The sequence below is a fragment of the Somniosus microcephalus genome, unplaced genomic scaffold (genome assembly GCF_052327205.1).
Source record: "Somniosus microcephalus isolate GS21.2 unplaced genomic scaffold, FLI_Smic_1.0 unresolved_chr7, whole genome shotgun sequence".
Taxonomy (NCBI): Eukaryota; Metazoa; Chordata; class Chondrichthyes; order Squaliformes; family Somniosidae; genus Somniosus; species Somniosus microcephalus.
Window position 1 is genome coordinate 37,424,178 of NW_028225185.1, and position 15,794 is coordinate 37,439,971.

The window sequence follows — 15,794 nt, forward strand, 5'->3', positions numbered from 1 at the left end:
GCGGGGGCTATAGGACACCAATGAGGATCCAGTTTGGGAAAGAGTCAATGCAGCTCCTCCAGCCCAAATAAACCGGTCCTGCAAATTATAAGAGTTCCCATTGGTTGGCGAGATTTGTGGGCAATGAGAAAACACTGTCCTGATACAGTAGGTGTCCCTACTCTGAGGTTGAGGGTGAAATACGTGACTAGGACAGTGTAGAGGGAGCGCTACTCTGTATCTAACCCGTGCTGTACCTGCCCTGGGAGTGTTTCATGCAGACAGTGTAGAGGGAGCTTTACTCTGTATCTAACCCGTGCTGTACCTGCCCTGGGAGTGTTAGATGGGACAGTGAAGATGGAGCTTTACTCTGTATCTAACCCGTGCTGTACCTGCCCTGGGAGTGTTTGATGGGGACAGTGTAGAGGGAGCTTTACTCTGTATCTAACCCGTGCTGTACCTGCCCTGGGAGTGTTTGATGGGAGAGTGTAGAGGAAGCTTTACTCTGTATCTAACCCGTGCTGTACCTGCCCTGGGAGTGTTTGATGGGACAGTGTAGAGGAAGCTTTACTCTGTATCTAACCCGTGCTGTACCTGCCCTGGGAGTGTTTGATGGGGACAGTGTAGAGGGAGCTTTACTCTGTATCTAACCCGTGCTCTACCTGCCCTGGGAGTGTTTGATGGGACAGTGCAGAGGGAGCTTTACTCTGTATCTAACCCATGCTGTACCTGCCCTGGGAGTGTTTGATGGGACAGTGTAGAGGGAGCTTTACTCTGTATCTAACCCGTGCTGTACCTGCCCTGGGAGTGTTTGATGGGACAGTGTAGAGGGAGCTTTACTCTGTATCTAATGCCGTGCTGTACCTGCCCTGGGGGTGTTTGCTGGGGACAGTGTAGAGGGAGCTTTACTCTGTATCTAACCCCGTGCTCTACCTGCCCTGGGAGTGTTTGATGGGACAGTGTAGAGGGAGCTTTACTCTGTATCTAACCCGTGCTGTACCTCCCCTGGGAGTGTTTGATGGGACAGTGTAGAGGGGGCTTTACTCTGTATCTAACCCGTACTGTACCTGCCCTGGGAGTGTTTGATGGGACAGTGTAGAGGGAGCTTTACTCTGTATCTAACCCGTGCTGTACCTGCCCTGGGAGTGTTTGATGGGACAGTGTAGAGGGAGCTTTACTCTGTATCTAATGCCGTGCTGTACCTGCCCTGGGAGTGTTTGATGGGGACAGTGCAGAGGGAGCTTTACTCTGTATCTAACCCGTGCTGTACCTGCCCTGGGAGTGTTTGATGGGGACAGTGCAGAGGGAGCTTTACTCTGTATCTAACCCGTGCTGTACCTGCCCTGGGAGTGTTTGATGGGGACAGTGTAGAGGGAGCTTTACTCTGTATCTAACCCGTACTGCACCTGCCCTGGGAGTGTTTGATGGGGACAGTGTAGAGGGAGCTTTACTCTGTATCTAACCCATGCTGTACCTGCCCTGGGAGTGTTTGATGGGACAGTGTAGAGGGAGCTTTACTCTGTATCTAACCCGTGCTGTACCTGCCCTGGGAGTGTTTGATGTTAAGTCTGTGTGTTATATTGATAATTACTACACAGACCACAAGAGTAAAACTTAACAGGTCTTTACTGGTTGAAGGTCAGGGCGGAACTGCCCAATAAATCATTACACAGCACTTATATACCGGTGTGGTCACCGCTGGTATTACAGTATACAGCAGCCAAGATAAAGTAGTGCAACCCTTAAAATAGTTCTCTTAAAGGTGGAACGGTTACATACACTACAATCCTCCCTTTTTAGCTTAAACATATATATTCCCCATTAAACATAATATCATAACATATATACACGACTTCATGTAAAAACAGTTCACAGATTCAGTCTCTGAGGCTGCGCCTCCTGACTCAGTCCGGATAACGCCTCGGTGGTGTAGTAGTTTCTTGTTGCTGGGGTGACTCATCTAATAGTCCTTCACTGGACTTAACAGCTTGAACTTTCGTTACTGCAGAACCAGCATTGCTGACTTCTAAAGGCTCGAGTACCTTGGGAAGTTTTTCTACTTCCAGCCTGATTTGGCTCAGTTCGGAGGGACCACGTGCGTGACAGCTCAAAGTAGCAGAATGCTTCTCTTCCACTGTAATGTTCGGTAGTTCTTTGACTACCTTTGACGGAGGCTCTTTAATAGCCAGCCTCGCCTCAGATTTTGATTTCCCTGCGATAAACTGCAGCAAGCCGGTCATCTTACAAGTTGTTTGTTTCAGAGTGAGACGATGAATAGTGCCACGATGCTCAATGTCCACATCTTCAGAAGCATGAAGAATTTCACCATTTAGTATCCATTTTGGAGGCTTCACGTCCGCAACTGAAAGCTCACACTCAAGAATGGCGTCGCTTGGCTCTGTCACTTCCACATCACATATGGGTTTAATGATGGCAATTGATTGCTCTTCTACATATAACTTTGCTGTGCTTTGGTCATCTATGGCATCGCACATGTGGTTGCCTTCATCTTCAAAAGCGACATTATTAATAACGAGCTTCCTGTACACATCTTCACTCACAATCTCATATTTATTACTGGGATGAATCTCTTTGGCCTAGAAATTGAGTTTTGGCGCAGCCAGGGCTTTAGCGCCGGAAGTTAGTGCCGGAGCTAAGTCGCGCTGGTCGGGCCCAAAATTCAATAGTTCTGCGCCCAAACGGCTGCCGGCGCTGCTGAGAGCTGTTTGCGCCTGAAAACTGGCGCAACGCGCTGAATTTCGGCGCTATTCCGGCGCTGCGGCGCCCGCTGCGGTGCGGCAGGTTCGGGAAGTGCAGGCCTCCTCCTTCCCTTAAGGAGGAGCTGCCTGCACCCGGCCGCGGCCCGCGAAAATCTTTTTAAAAATGAGCCCGGCACCTCGGACAAGTGCCGGGCTTGCTTCTGTTCCGGGGGGGGGGGGGGGAAGTCCGGGGAGGGAGCTGCGGCCAGGCGGCCGGCGGGAAAGCGGCCGGCCGCCGCGGGGCCTTTAATGCACCGGCGCAAAGTCATGTAAGACTCTGTTGCCAGAGTCTTAGTTGCGGCTGCCACGGGCGAGGCGGCCGCAACTGAATTTCGGCGCTGGGACCCGTCGGCATGGCAACCGGGACGCTGCGCACACCGATGACGATGTATTAATCTGCATTTTAACTGTAACACTTAATGAACTTACATTATCATTATCATTATCATGATCAAGGTTTTTTAACCTTGCTTGGTGTGTTCACATGAAATATGTCAATACACTAGAACTTGAAGAAAGAATAAGATAACGTTACTTCCTTCTATAACAATAGTCCTTAAATTTGCTCAATGAGTCTCTCAGGAGGCTTCACGTGTCTTGAGGATTTTCTGATTGATTGTCCTTGAATCTGAGTTGTTGCCTCAGATGATTGGTTCTCAGCTGTGTGATCAGGTTGTTCAACAGTATCAGTCTCTTGACCTGCTGTGGCTGGTCCCATGAGAAGATCTCGACGATTTCTTCTCAGAACAGCACCCTCATCTGTCTGAATGGTGTATGATCTTGGTTGAACTTCACTCAGGACAGTTCCCTTCTGAGTCCATGTGTTTGTTTTGTCTTTGAACCTTACTTGGTCACCAGTGTGGAGTTCAGGTAGGTTTTGTGTTCCTCTGTCATAGTAGTACTTTTGCTTTTCTTTCTGTTGCTCTTTGAACTTCCTCACTTTCTCCCCTTCTTTTGTTTTCAGGAGGTTCTCCGGGATGGGTAGGTTTGACCTTAGCCGACGTCCCATCAGGAGTTGGGCTGGTGACATACCACACTCGAGCGGCGTTGTGCGGTATACAAGCATGCTTTGGTAGAAGTCAGTTCCACTGTCTTTTGCCTTGTACATCAGTCTTTTCACTGTCTGGACCGATTTTTCCACTAGACCATTGGACTGTGGAAAGTGAGGACTTGACGTTGTGTGGACAAAGTCCCACTCTTTGGCAAAGTGTCGGAAACTTGCATTGTAAAACTGGGGTCCGTTGTCTGTGAAGACCTCGCTTGCCACGCCATGTCTGGAGAATATGGCTTTCATACATGTTATCACAGCATCTGCAGTGGTGGTGTACAGTCTACAAACCTTTGGATACAGGGAGTAATAGTATGTGACTACAAGATAGTCCTTCCCTTGACATACGAATAGGTCAGCGCCTACCTTCTGGTAAGGTCTGTCTGGCGCTGGGTGTGGCTTTAGTGGTTCTACAGGATTGCTTGCTCGATATTTCAGGCATATTGTGCAGTTTGACACCTCATTTGTCACATCTTGGTTCATTCGTGGCCAGTACATCACCTCTCGTGCTCTTTTCTTACACTTTTCGATTCCCAGATGTCCTCCATGGATCTTTTTTAACATCTTTTTTCTCAGACTCTTTGGGATAACTATTTTACTTCCTTTGTAGATGATGTCTTCGACCACTGATAGTTCCGACCTGCAGTTCCAGTACTCTGCCATGTCAGGTGAGCAGTCTTGCTTCATGTTGGGCCATCCATCCAAGATGCTTTTTCTCAGTCGTCTCATTGTTTCATCTTTGTTTGTCTCAGTCTTTATGAGCTCCATTTTTGCATCTGCTATGGGCAGTGCACTTGTGATCATGTCCACGTAGGCGTTCACTTTTTCATCCATTGTGGTGTTTGCGGGCTCACTTGGGTCAACAGCTCTGGACAACGTGTCTGCTGTATACATCAGCTTGCCCGGTGTGTACGCAACATTCAGTGTATAGCGTTGCAGCCTGATTATCATTCTTTGTATTCTAAGCGGACAGCTATTTAGTGGCTTTTGGAACAATGCAATCAAGGGCTATGGTCAGTCTCTACACTGATTGCTTGTCCTGCCACAAACTGGTGAAATCTTTCACAGGCGTATGTGATGCTGAGCAGCTCCTTTTCTATTTGAGCATATCGTGTCTCCGCGTCTGTCATTGAGCGCGATGCATATGCAATAGGTTGCCAGTAGTCATACTGTTGCAGAAGAATGGCACCGAGCCCACTCTGTGATGCGTCTGATGATATCTTGATGGGTCTCGCTGGGTCATAAAACCTCAGAACTGGTTCCTCTGTGAGCAGTTTCTTTAGATTGCTCCATGACTTCTCATGCTCATGATTCCATTCCCATTCTATGTTCTTTTCAGTTAGTCTTCTCAGTGGCGCCATCTTTTCTGAGAGGTTGGATATGAATTTACCCATGTAGTTGATCATTCCATTAAACCTCTGCACGTCCTTTTTGCATTGTGGCCTTGGCATATTCTCAATGGCGGACACCTTTCTGGGATCTGGTCTGATGCCCTCACTGCTAAGGATATCTCCCACGAATGTCAGTTCTGTCACCCCGAGCTGGCATTTCTCTCTATTCAGCTTCAGGTTTGTTTTCCTTGTTGCTTCCAGCACTTTTTTCAGTCTCTCGTCATGCTCAGTTCTCGTGGTTCCCCATACTATGATGTCATCCATTGATGTATCAACTCCCTCCAGGTGCTCATAGATCATATGGATTGTTTTGTGATACACTTCAGGAGCTGAGGCAATGCCAAATGGTAACCTTAGGAATCTGTATCTGCCAAATGGACTGTTGAACGTGCACAGTCTTGAACTTGCTTCGTCCAGCTTCATCTGCCAAAATCCTGATGATGCATCTAACTTGCTGAAATATTTTGCATTTGCAAACTGTGCCATGATTTCCTCACGTGTAGGAAGCTTGAAGTGCTCTCTCTTTATTGCTCTGTTTAGATCTCTTGGATCCAGGCAAATTCTGAGCTTTCCATTCTTTTTGTCCACTATGACGAGGGAACTCACCCACTCAGTTGGCTCATCTATCTTCTGAATCACGTTCAGGCTTTCCATCCTGTCCAACTCTGCCTTCAGTTGCTTTTGAAGAGCAAACGGAACTTTTCTGCATGGATGTATGACCGGTGTCATACTTTTATCTACTCTGATCGTGTGTTCTCCTGGAATGCAGCCTAGACCCTTAAATAGGTCTTTGTACTCTTTCATGAGTTCATCATAGACTGTCTCTCCTTTGCTTTCCACAACGAGGACTCTCTTTACCAGGTTCAGTCTCTCACAGGCTTTTAAACCTAGTATGGCTTGCACCTCCTTTGGCACCACGATTAATGCTAGCGTGTACTCTCTGTCCTTGTGTGTCACTTTGACAATGCATCTTCCTTTCACTGGTATATCAGTACCTGAGTATCCTGTCACTTTCACTTTTATTCCATGTATCTTTGGTCTGGGTCTAATTTTCTTAAAATCAGTCTCTGATATCACGTTAACTTGTGCTCCAGTATCCAATTTAAATGGAATGTGTATGTCATTCACTTTTAGTGTCAACATCCAGTCTCTTTCTTCTTTTTTGTTTTCAGACACAACATTTACATAGAACTCCTCTATCTCGCTTTCATCTACTGTATGGACCTTGCTTTGTTGCGCTTGGTTCTTACAGCAACGGGCATAATGGTTGTTTTTGTTGCAACTATTGCATTTTTTACCATATGCTGGACACTTTCTTGGTGTATGCTGTGTACCGCATTGACTACATGTCTTTCGATTGTCCCTTTCATTTTCGTTCGCTGACCACGCCTCTTTTTTCACATTGGCGCTCTTTTTGTTAAACGGTTTATGTGCGTTCATTCTCACTGCATCCACGTTGCAGCTATTGTCACTGAACAGCTCCTTTGCCTGCAACTTCACAGTCTCTGTAGCCTTACACAGTGCTATGGCTTTTCCCAGGTCTAGATCTTGCTCTCTCAGCAGTCTTTCCCTTAGACCATTATCTGGAACACCACACACCAGTCTGTCTTTTATCAGCGAGTCTGTCAGTCCCCCAAATTCACACGATTTGCTTCTGTTTCTCAGTTCAGTCACATACTGATCAATAGTCTCACCCGTTTTCTGAACACATGTGAAAAATCTGTGCCTCTCAAACGTCACATTACGTTTAGGTATGCAGTAGGCCTCAAACTGTTCCATTATTTTATCTAGCTTCATTTTGTCTCCATCAACAGCGAATGTGAAATTATTATACACCTCCAGCGCGTCATCACCCACGACATGTAAGAACACTGACGATTTCTTATTATCACTTTTCTCGTCAGCTCCGATTGCTGATAAATACAACCCCACACGTTGTTTGAACCTTCTCCAATTTTCAGCCGCATTACCTGTCAACTGAAGCGTCGCTGGTGGGAGTAAACCTCACATTTTTCACTTCGTTAGCTATTCTCTAATGGTAAGTAACGATGTTCTCTTTTGGCTTGCTAATCTGTGGAGAGCTGATTTAACTTCAGATATTTTCTCTTCATTTCTTTCAGCCACTTCTGACACCATGTATTGATTTCTTTGTGGGTTCAATGACGAGACATTAATGAAAGAGAATGAGTTTTAACCTAAAGTCTGTTCAACTCTTTTATACAGCTTTTACAGGAGACACAATGCTGCGAAGCATCTAGAACGAAACTGAAACTAAACTAACAAAGAAATCAATACATGCAATTAAGGCATCATAATCGAACAGGCAAATACTATCTCTATTTGCTGATATCATTACACTTTACTCTGTATCTAACCCGTGCTCTACCTGCCCTGGGAGTGTTTGATGGGACAGTGTAGAGGGAGCTTTACTCTGTATCTAACCCGTGCTGTGCCTGCCCTGGGAGTGTTTGATGGGGACAGTGTAGAGAGAGCTTTACTCTGTATCTAACCCATGCTGTGCCTGCCCTGGGAGAGTTTGATGGGGACAGTGTAGAGGGAGCTTTACTCTGTATCTAATACGTGTTGTACCTGCCCTGGGAGTGTTTGATGGGACAGTGTAGAGGGAGCTTTACTCTGTATCTAACCCATGCTGTGCCTGCCCTGGGAGAGTTTGATGGGGACAGTGTAGAGGGAGCTTTACTCTGTATCTAATACGTGTTGTACCTGCCCTGGGAGTGTTTGACGGGACAGTGCTGAGGGAGCTGTACTCTGTCTCTAACCCGTGCTGTACCTGCCCTGAGAGTGTTTGATGGGGACAGTGTAGAGGGAGCTTTACTCTGTATCTAACCCGTGCTGTACCTGCCCTGAGAGTGTTTGATGGGGACAGTGTAGAGAGAGCTTTACCCTGTATCTAACCTGTACTGTACCTGCCCTGGGAGTGTTTGATGGGACAGTGTAGAGGGAGCTTTACTCTGTATCAAACCCGTGCTGTACCTGCCCTGGGAGTGTTTGATGGGATAATGTAGAGGGAGCTTTACTCTGTATCTAACCCGTGCTGTACCTGCCCTGGGAGTGTTTGATGGGACAGTGTAGAGGGAGATTTACTCTGTATCTAACCCGTGCTGTACCTGCCCTGGGGGTGTTTGATGGGGACAGTGTAGAGGGAGCTTTACTCTGTATCTAACCCGTGCTGTACCTGCCCTGGGAGTGTTTGATGGGACAGTGTAGAGGGAGCTTTACTCTGTATCTAACCCTGTGCTGTACCTGCCCTGGGAGTGTTTGATGGGGACAGTGTAGAGGGAGCTTTACTCTGTCTCTAAACTGTGCTGTACCTGCCCTGGGAGTGATTGATGGGACAGTGTAGAGGGAGATTTACTCTGTATCTAACCCGTGCTGTACCAGTCCTGGGATTGTTTGATGGGACAGTGTAGAGGGAGCTTTACTCTGTATCTAACCCGTGCTGTACCTGCCCTGGGAGTGTTTGATGGGACAGTGTAGAGGGAGCTTTACTCTGTATCTAACCCGTGCTGTACCTGCCCTGGAAGTGTTTGATGGGGACAGTGTAGAGGGAGCTTTACTCTATATCTAACCCGTGCTGTACCTGTCCTGGGAGTGTTTGACAGGACAGTGTAGAGGGAGCTTTACTCTGTATCTAACCCCGTGCTGTACCTGCCCTGGGAGTGTTTGATGGGGACAGTGTAGAGGGAGCTTTACTCTGTATCTCACCTGTGCTGTACCTGCCTGTGATGAAATAACTGTGTCCTGATATTTGTTCTTGTACTTGTAATGTCTGGAATTTTCCACCGGGGGGAAACCACTAATGCTCCTCCCTGGCCCCGCCCCTCTTCTGGTATGTTCTACCAAGTGCTCAGTCGATGATGAACTCTGTTAACTCTGCCATGATTCTTACTTAATAAAAGGCTTCAGTCTTAAGCTTTAACTTCACGGATTCGGGCAGTTATTTGGCACATCAATTTTATTAAGTAACAACTTTTGGAAGATGGATCGATTTTTGAAACCAGAGCGTCTGGATATCGATCCCCATTCGGCAGATGCGTCGAAGAAATTTACGCATTGGCTCCGATGTTTTGAACACTTCATCGCATCATCGACCGATCCGACGGTTAACAAGTTGGGTCTTCTAACCAACTTGGTAAGTCATCAAACTTACTCTATAATTGAAGATATTACTACATATGAAGAGGCCCTCACAGCTCTTAAAGCCCAGTACCTTAAGTCGGTTAACCAAGTATACGCCAGGTATCTCCTGTCTACTCGCAGGCAATTACCCGAGGAATCTCTGGACGATTTCCTGCAGGACCTTAAGGCTTTGGCTAAGGGTTGCAACTACAAGGCTGTCTCTGCCATAGTGTATCAGGAAGAAGCCATCCGCGATTCTTTCATATCTGGCCTTCCGATCTAATTATATTAGACAGAGACTCCTCGAGAACGACTCGTTAGTTTTAAAAACGGTCGTCGCTGCTGCTCGATCGTTAGATGTAGCCCAGAAGAATTCAGAAGTGTATGCATCAGCCCATGCATCTCTCTCAGCCTCGTGTGTTCCGAGTATGGAGGCATCCATAACACCAATGGAGCCCCCACTTAACCCTATTGTTGCGGCTGTGCCCCATGGGTCTAAGTGTTATTTTTGTGGCCAATCTAAACACCCCAGGCAAAGATGCCCAGCCAGAGAGGCTACCTGTTTTAAATGTAAGAAACGGGGACATTTTAGTAAAGTGTGTAAGGGTAATCCTGTACCCGATGTCTTCTCTGCTGCCGTCTATTGTTTTACTCTAGCCTCGGCTACGGTTGACCAGACCATACCGTGTTCCTTGTCAAAATCGATGATGGACATTAAGATTAATGGTCATCCTACTGGGTGTTTGATAGACTGTGGCAGTACTGAAAGTTTTATACACCCCAACCTTGTTAACTCCTGTTCATTGAAGGTGTATCCTACTCGAAGTGAAATTGTGATGGCGTCCAAATCCCTTACTTCGGAGGTAACTGGATATTGTAAAGTCACATTGACCGTTAAGGATACGGAGTATAAGGACTTTAAACTCCTCATATTACCTCAGTTGTGTGTGAACTTAATATTAGGCTTGGACTTCCAGTGTCAGCATGAGAGCGTTACCCTTAAGTATGGTGGATCTCAGCCTCCGCTCACAGTCTGCGGCCTTTCTACTTTAAACGTAAGTCCGCCTTCTTTGTTTGCGAACCTTGCTCCTAATTGTAGACCTATAGCGACTAAGAGTCGACGGTATAGTTCAGAAGATAAAACATTTCTAAAAGAGGAAGTGGAAAGGCTTCAGCGGGAGGGAATCATCGAACACAGTGGTAGCCCGTGGCGTGCCCAGGTGGTGGTGGTTAAAACTAATGAGAATAAAAGACTTGTGGTCGATTATAGCCAGACTATAAACTTGTATACCCAATTAGACGCCTATCCTTTGCCACGTATTTCTGAGATGGTGAACCAGATAGCTCAGTACCGCGTGTTCTCCACCATTGATTTAAAGTCTGCGTACCATCAACTCCCCATTAAAATAGAAGACCGACCTTATACGGCCTTCGAAGCTAATGGGCGCCTGTACCAATTCCTTCGGGTGCCCTTTGGAGTGACGAATGGGGTATCCGTCTTCCAACGGGAGATGGATCGTATGGTGGATGAATACGCGTTGGAAGCAACATTCCCGTACCTGGACAATGTTACCATCTGTGGGCGTGACCAACGGGAGCATGATCAAAATCTCGCGAAGTTCCTAGAGACTGCAAAGAGGTTAAACCTGACCTACAACGAAAACAAGTGTACCTTCAATACTACACGTTTGTGTATTCTTGGTTGCGTTGTGGAGAATGGGGTAATCGGGCCAGACCCTGAAAAATTACGCCCACTTAAGGAATTACCTTTACCTCACACTGTAAAAGCTTTAAGAAGGTGTCTGGGATTCTTCTCGTACTATGCCCAGTGGGTGGCTAGCTACTCAGATAAAGTCCGACTTCTTATTAAGTCGACGTCTTTTCCGCTATCGGCAGAAGCTCGGGAGGCTTTCCTTAATATCAAACGGGACATTGAGAAGGCAGTGGTATGTGCCGTGGATGAGAAGATCCCATTTCAAGTGGAAAGTGATGCATCTGATTTTGCGTTGGCAGCAACTCTTAACCAAGCTGGTAGACCAGTAGCTTTCTTCTCTCGTACATTGCAAGGACCAGAAGTTCGACATTCTTCAGTGGAAAAGGAGGCACAGGCAATTATTGAAGCAGTCAGGTATTGGAGACATTATCTCGCTGGCCAACGTTTTACGCTCATTACTGACCAGCGATCTGTGGCCTTTATGTTCAACACTAAGCAGAGAGGCAAGATCAAAAATGATAAGATTTTAAGATGGCGAATAGAACTGTCAACATATGACTATGATATTCAGTACAGGCCTGGAGTATTTAATGAGCCATCGGATGCTTTGTCACGAGGAGTATGTGCTAGTCTAGGTACAGATAAGCTTCAAAGTCTCCATGACGCACTCTGCCACCCTGGGGTTACCAGAATGAACCACTTCATTAAGTCCCACAATCTACCCTACTCTATTGAGGAGGTCCGGACAATGACCAGAACCTGTCATGTTTGTGCCGAATGCAAACCCCGCTTCTATAAGTCGTCCGAGCCAGCTCATCTTATTAAAGCAACTCGACCATTTGAGCGTTTGAGTCTCGATTTTAAAGGTCCCCTTCCATCGAGCGACCGTAATGTCTATTTTCTTAATATTATAGACGAGTACTCTCGGTTCCCTTTTGTTATCCCCTGTCCGGATGTGACTAGTGCTGTTGTAATTAAATGCCTCTGCCAACTGTTTTCCTTGTTCGGCATGCCTAACTATATACATAGTGATAGGGGTTCTTCCTTTATGAGCGAAGAATTACGACAGTTTTTGCTATCGAAGGGGATTGCAACGAGTAGAACTACCAGCTATAACCCTCGTGGTAATGGGCAGGTCGAGAAAGAAAACGCGACAGTGTGGAAGGCTATCGTACTGTCTCTGAAGTCACGAGGCCTGCCGACCTCTCGCGGGCAGGATGTCCTGCCAGACGTGCTGCATTCCATAAGGTCTCTTTTGTGTACAGCGACGAATGCCACCCCTCATGAAAGGATGTTTAGTTTTCCAAGAAAAGCTACTAATGGAGTATCGTTACCCACATGGTTGACGACCACGGGCCCTGTGTTGTTGCGCAGACATGTGAGAGGCCACAAGACTGATCCACTGGTGGAGGAAGTACAACTCCTCCATGCTAATCCCCAGTATGCGTATATTCAATATCCGGATGGGCGAGAGGATACGGTCTCTATTAAAGATCTTGCACCTGCTGGAGCTCGAAAAGAGTTCGACTCTGAGAGTAGAGTTTTCAATCGTGGTATTGGACCTTCAGAGACACAAACCCTCAGTGTGGAAAACACTGATGATTCTGGGAATTCGAATGAACCGGAGTTAGTACTCTGGGAGGAGCCTCAACAAGAGTTACGTCGTTCCCAGAGGATTATCAGACCTCCTGACAGACTGAATCTATAGCAGGGGGTGAATGTGATGAAATAACTGTGTTCTGATATTTGTACTTGTACTTGTAATGTCTGGAATGTTCCACCGGGGGGAACCACTAATGCTTCTCCCTGGCCCCGCCCCTCTTCTGGTATGTTCTACCAAGGGCTCGGTCGATGATGAACTCTGTTAACTCTGCAATGATTCTTACTTAATAAAAGGCTTCAGTCTTAAGCTTTAACTTCACGGATTCGGGCAGTTATTTGGCATATCACTGCCCTGGGAGTGTTTGATGGGGACAGTGTAGAGGGAGCTTTACTCTGTATCTAACCCGTGCTGTACCTGCCCTGGGAGTGTTTGATGGGGACAGTGTAGAGGGAGCTTTACTCTGTATCTAACCCGTGCTGTCCCTGCCCTGGGAGTGTTTGATGGGACAGTGTAGAGGGAGCTTTACTCTGTATCTAACCCGTGCTGTACCTGCCCTGGGAGTGTTTGATGGGACAGTGCAGAGGGAGCTTTACTCTGTATCTAACCCGTGCTGTACCTGCCCTGGGAGTGTTTGATGGGGACAGTGTAGAGGGAGCTTTACTCTGTATCTAACCCGTGCTGTACCTGCCCTGGGAGTGTTTGATGGGGACAGTGTAGAGGGAGCTTTACTCTGTATCTAACCCGTGCTGTACCTGCCCTGGGAGTGTTTGATGGGACAGTGTAGAGGGAGCTTTACTCTGTATCTAACCCGTGCTGTACCTGCCCTGGGAGTGTTTGATGGGACAATGTAGAGGGAGCTTTACTCTGTATCTAACCCGTGCTGTACCTGCCCTGGGAGTGTTTGCTGGGACAGTGTAGAGGGAGCTTTACTCTGTATCTAACCCGTGCTGTACCTGCCCTGGGAGTGTTTGATGGGGCAGTGTAGAGGGAGCTTTACTCTGTATCTAACCCGTGCTGTGCCTGCCCTGGGAGTGTTTGATGGGAGAGTGTAGAGGGAGCTTTACTCTGTATCTAACCCGTGCTGTACCTGCCCTGGGAGAGTTTGATGGGGACAGTGTAGAGGGTGCTTTACTCTGTATCTAACCTGTGCTGTACCTGCACTGGGAGTGTTTGATGGGGACAGTGTAGAGGGAGCTTTACTCTGTATCTAACCCGTGCTGTACCTGCCCTGGGAGTGTTTGATGGGACCATGTAGAGGGAGCTTTACTCTGTATCTAACCCGTGCTGTACCTGCCCTGGGAGTGCTTGATGGGACAGTGCAGAGGGAGATTTACTCTGTATCTAACCCGTGCTGTACCTGCCCTGGGAATGTTTGATGGGACAGTGTAGAGGGAGCTTTACTCTGTATCTAACCCATGCTGTACCTGCCCTGGGAGAGTTTGATGGGACAGTGCAGAGGGAGCTTTACTCTGTATCTAACTCGTGCTGTACCTGCCCTGGGAGTGTTTGATGGGGACAGTGTAGAGGGAGCTTTACTCTGTATCTAACCCGTGCTGTGCCTGCCCTGGGAGTGTTTGATGGGAGAGTGTAGAGGGAGCTTTACTCTGTATCTAACCCGTGCTGTACCTGCCCTGGGAGTGTTTGATGGGGACAGAGTAGCGGGAGCTTTACTCTGTATCTAACCCGTGCTGTACGTGCCCTGGGAGTGTTTGATGGGACAGTGTAAAGGGAGCTTTACTCTGTATCTAACCCGTGCTGTACCTGCCCCGGGAGTGTTTGATGGGACAGTGTAGAGGGAGCTTTACTCTGTATCTAACCCATGCTGTACCTGCCCTGGGAGTGTTTGATGGGACAGTGTAGAGGGAGCTTTACTCTGTATCTAACCCGTGCTGTACCTGCCCCGGGAGTGTTTGATGGGACAGTGTAGAGGGAGCTTTACTCTGTATCTAACCCGTGCTGTACCTGCCCTGGAGTGTTTGATTGGACAGTGTAGAGGGAGCTTTACTCTCTATCTAACCCGTGCTGTACCTGCCCTGGAAGTGTTTGATGGGGACAGTGTAGAGGGAGCTTTACTCTATATCTAACCCCGTGCTGTACCTGCCCTGGGAGTGTTTGATGGGGACAGTGTAGAGGGAGCTTTACTCTGTATTTAACCCATGCTGCACCTGCCGTGGGAGTGTTTGATGGGGACAGTGTAGAGGGAGCTTTACTCTGTATCTAACCCGTGCTGTACCTGCCCTGGGAGTGTTTGATGGGGCAGTGTAGAGGGAGCTTTACTCTGTATCTAACCCGTCCTGTACCTGCCCTGGGAGTGTTTGATGGGACAGTGTAGAGGGAGCTTTACTCTGTATCTAACCCCGTGCTGGTGCTGCCCTGGGAGTGTTTGATGGGGACAGTGTAGAGGGAGCTTTACTCTGTATCTAACCCGTGCTGTACCTGCCCTGGGAGTGTTTGATGGGACAGTGTAGAGGGGGCTTTACTCTGTATCTAACCTGTGCTGTACCTGCCCTGGGAGTGTTTGATGGGACAGTGTAGAGGGAGCTTTACTCTGTATCTAACCCCGTGCTGGAGCTGCCCTGGGAGTGTTTGATGGGGACAGTGTAGAGGGAGCTTTACTCTGTATCTAACCCGTGCTGTACCTGCCCTGAGAGTGTTTGATTGGACAGTGTAGAGGGAGCTTTACTCTGTATCTAACCCCGTACAGTACCAGCCCTGGGAGCGATTGATGGGGACAGTGTAGAGGGAGCTTTACTCTGTATCTAACCCGTGCTGTACCTGCCCTGGGAGTGTTTGATGGGACAGTGTAGAGGGAGCTTTACTCTGTATCTAACCTGTGCTGTACCGGCCCTGGGAGTGTTTGATGGGGACAGTGTAGAGGGAGCTTTACTCTGTATCTAACCCCTGCTGTACCTGCCCTGGGAGTGTTTGATGGGGACAGTGTAGAGGGAGCTTTACTCTGTATCTAACCTGTGCTGTACCTGCCCTGGGAGTGTTTGATGGGGACAGTGTAGAGGGAGCTTTACTCTGTATCTAACCTGTGCTGTACCTGCCCTGGGAGTGTTTGATGGGACAGTGTAGAGGGAGCTTTACTCTGTATCTAACCCGTGCTGTACCTGCCCTGGGAGTGTTTGATGGGACAGTGTTATGAAACAATCTGCCT

At 47.7% G+C, this 15,794-nt stretch overlaps 1 protein-coding gene across 2 annotated transcripts in view; it reads left to right on the top strand.

Annotated features, from left to right (window-relative positions):
* LOC147086805 (proteolipid protein 2-like) overlaps positions 1-15,794 on the top strand; it is a 37,700-nt gene that overhangs the window by 14,123 nt on the left and 7,783 nt on the right. The gene's annotated exons all lie outside the window — the stretch shown is intronic.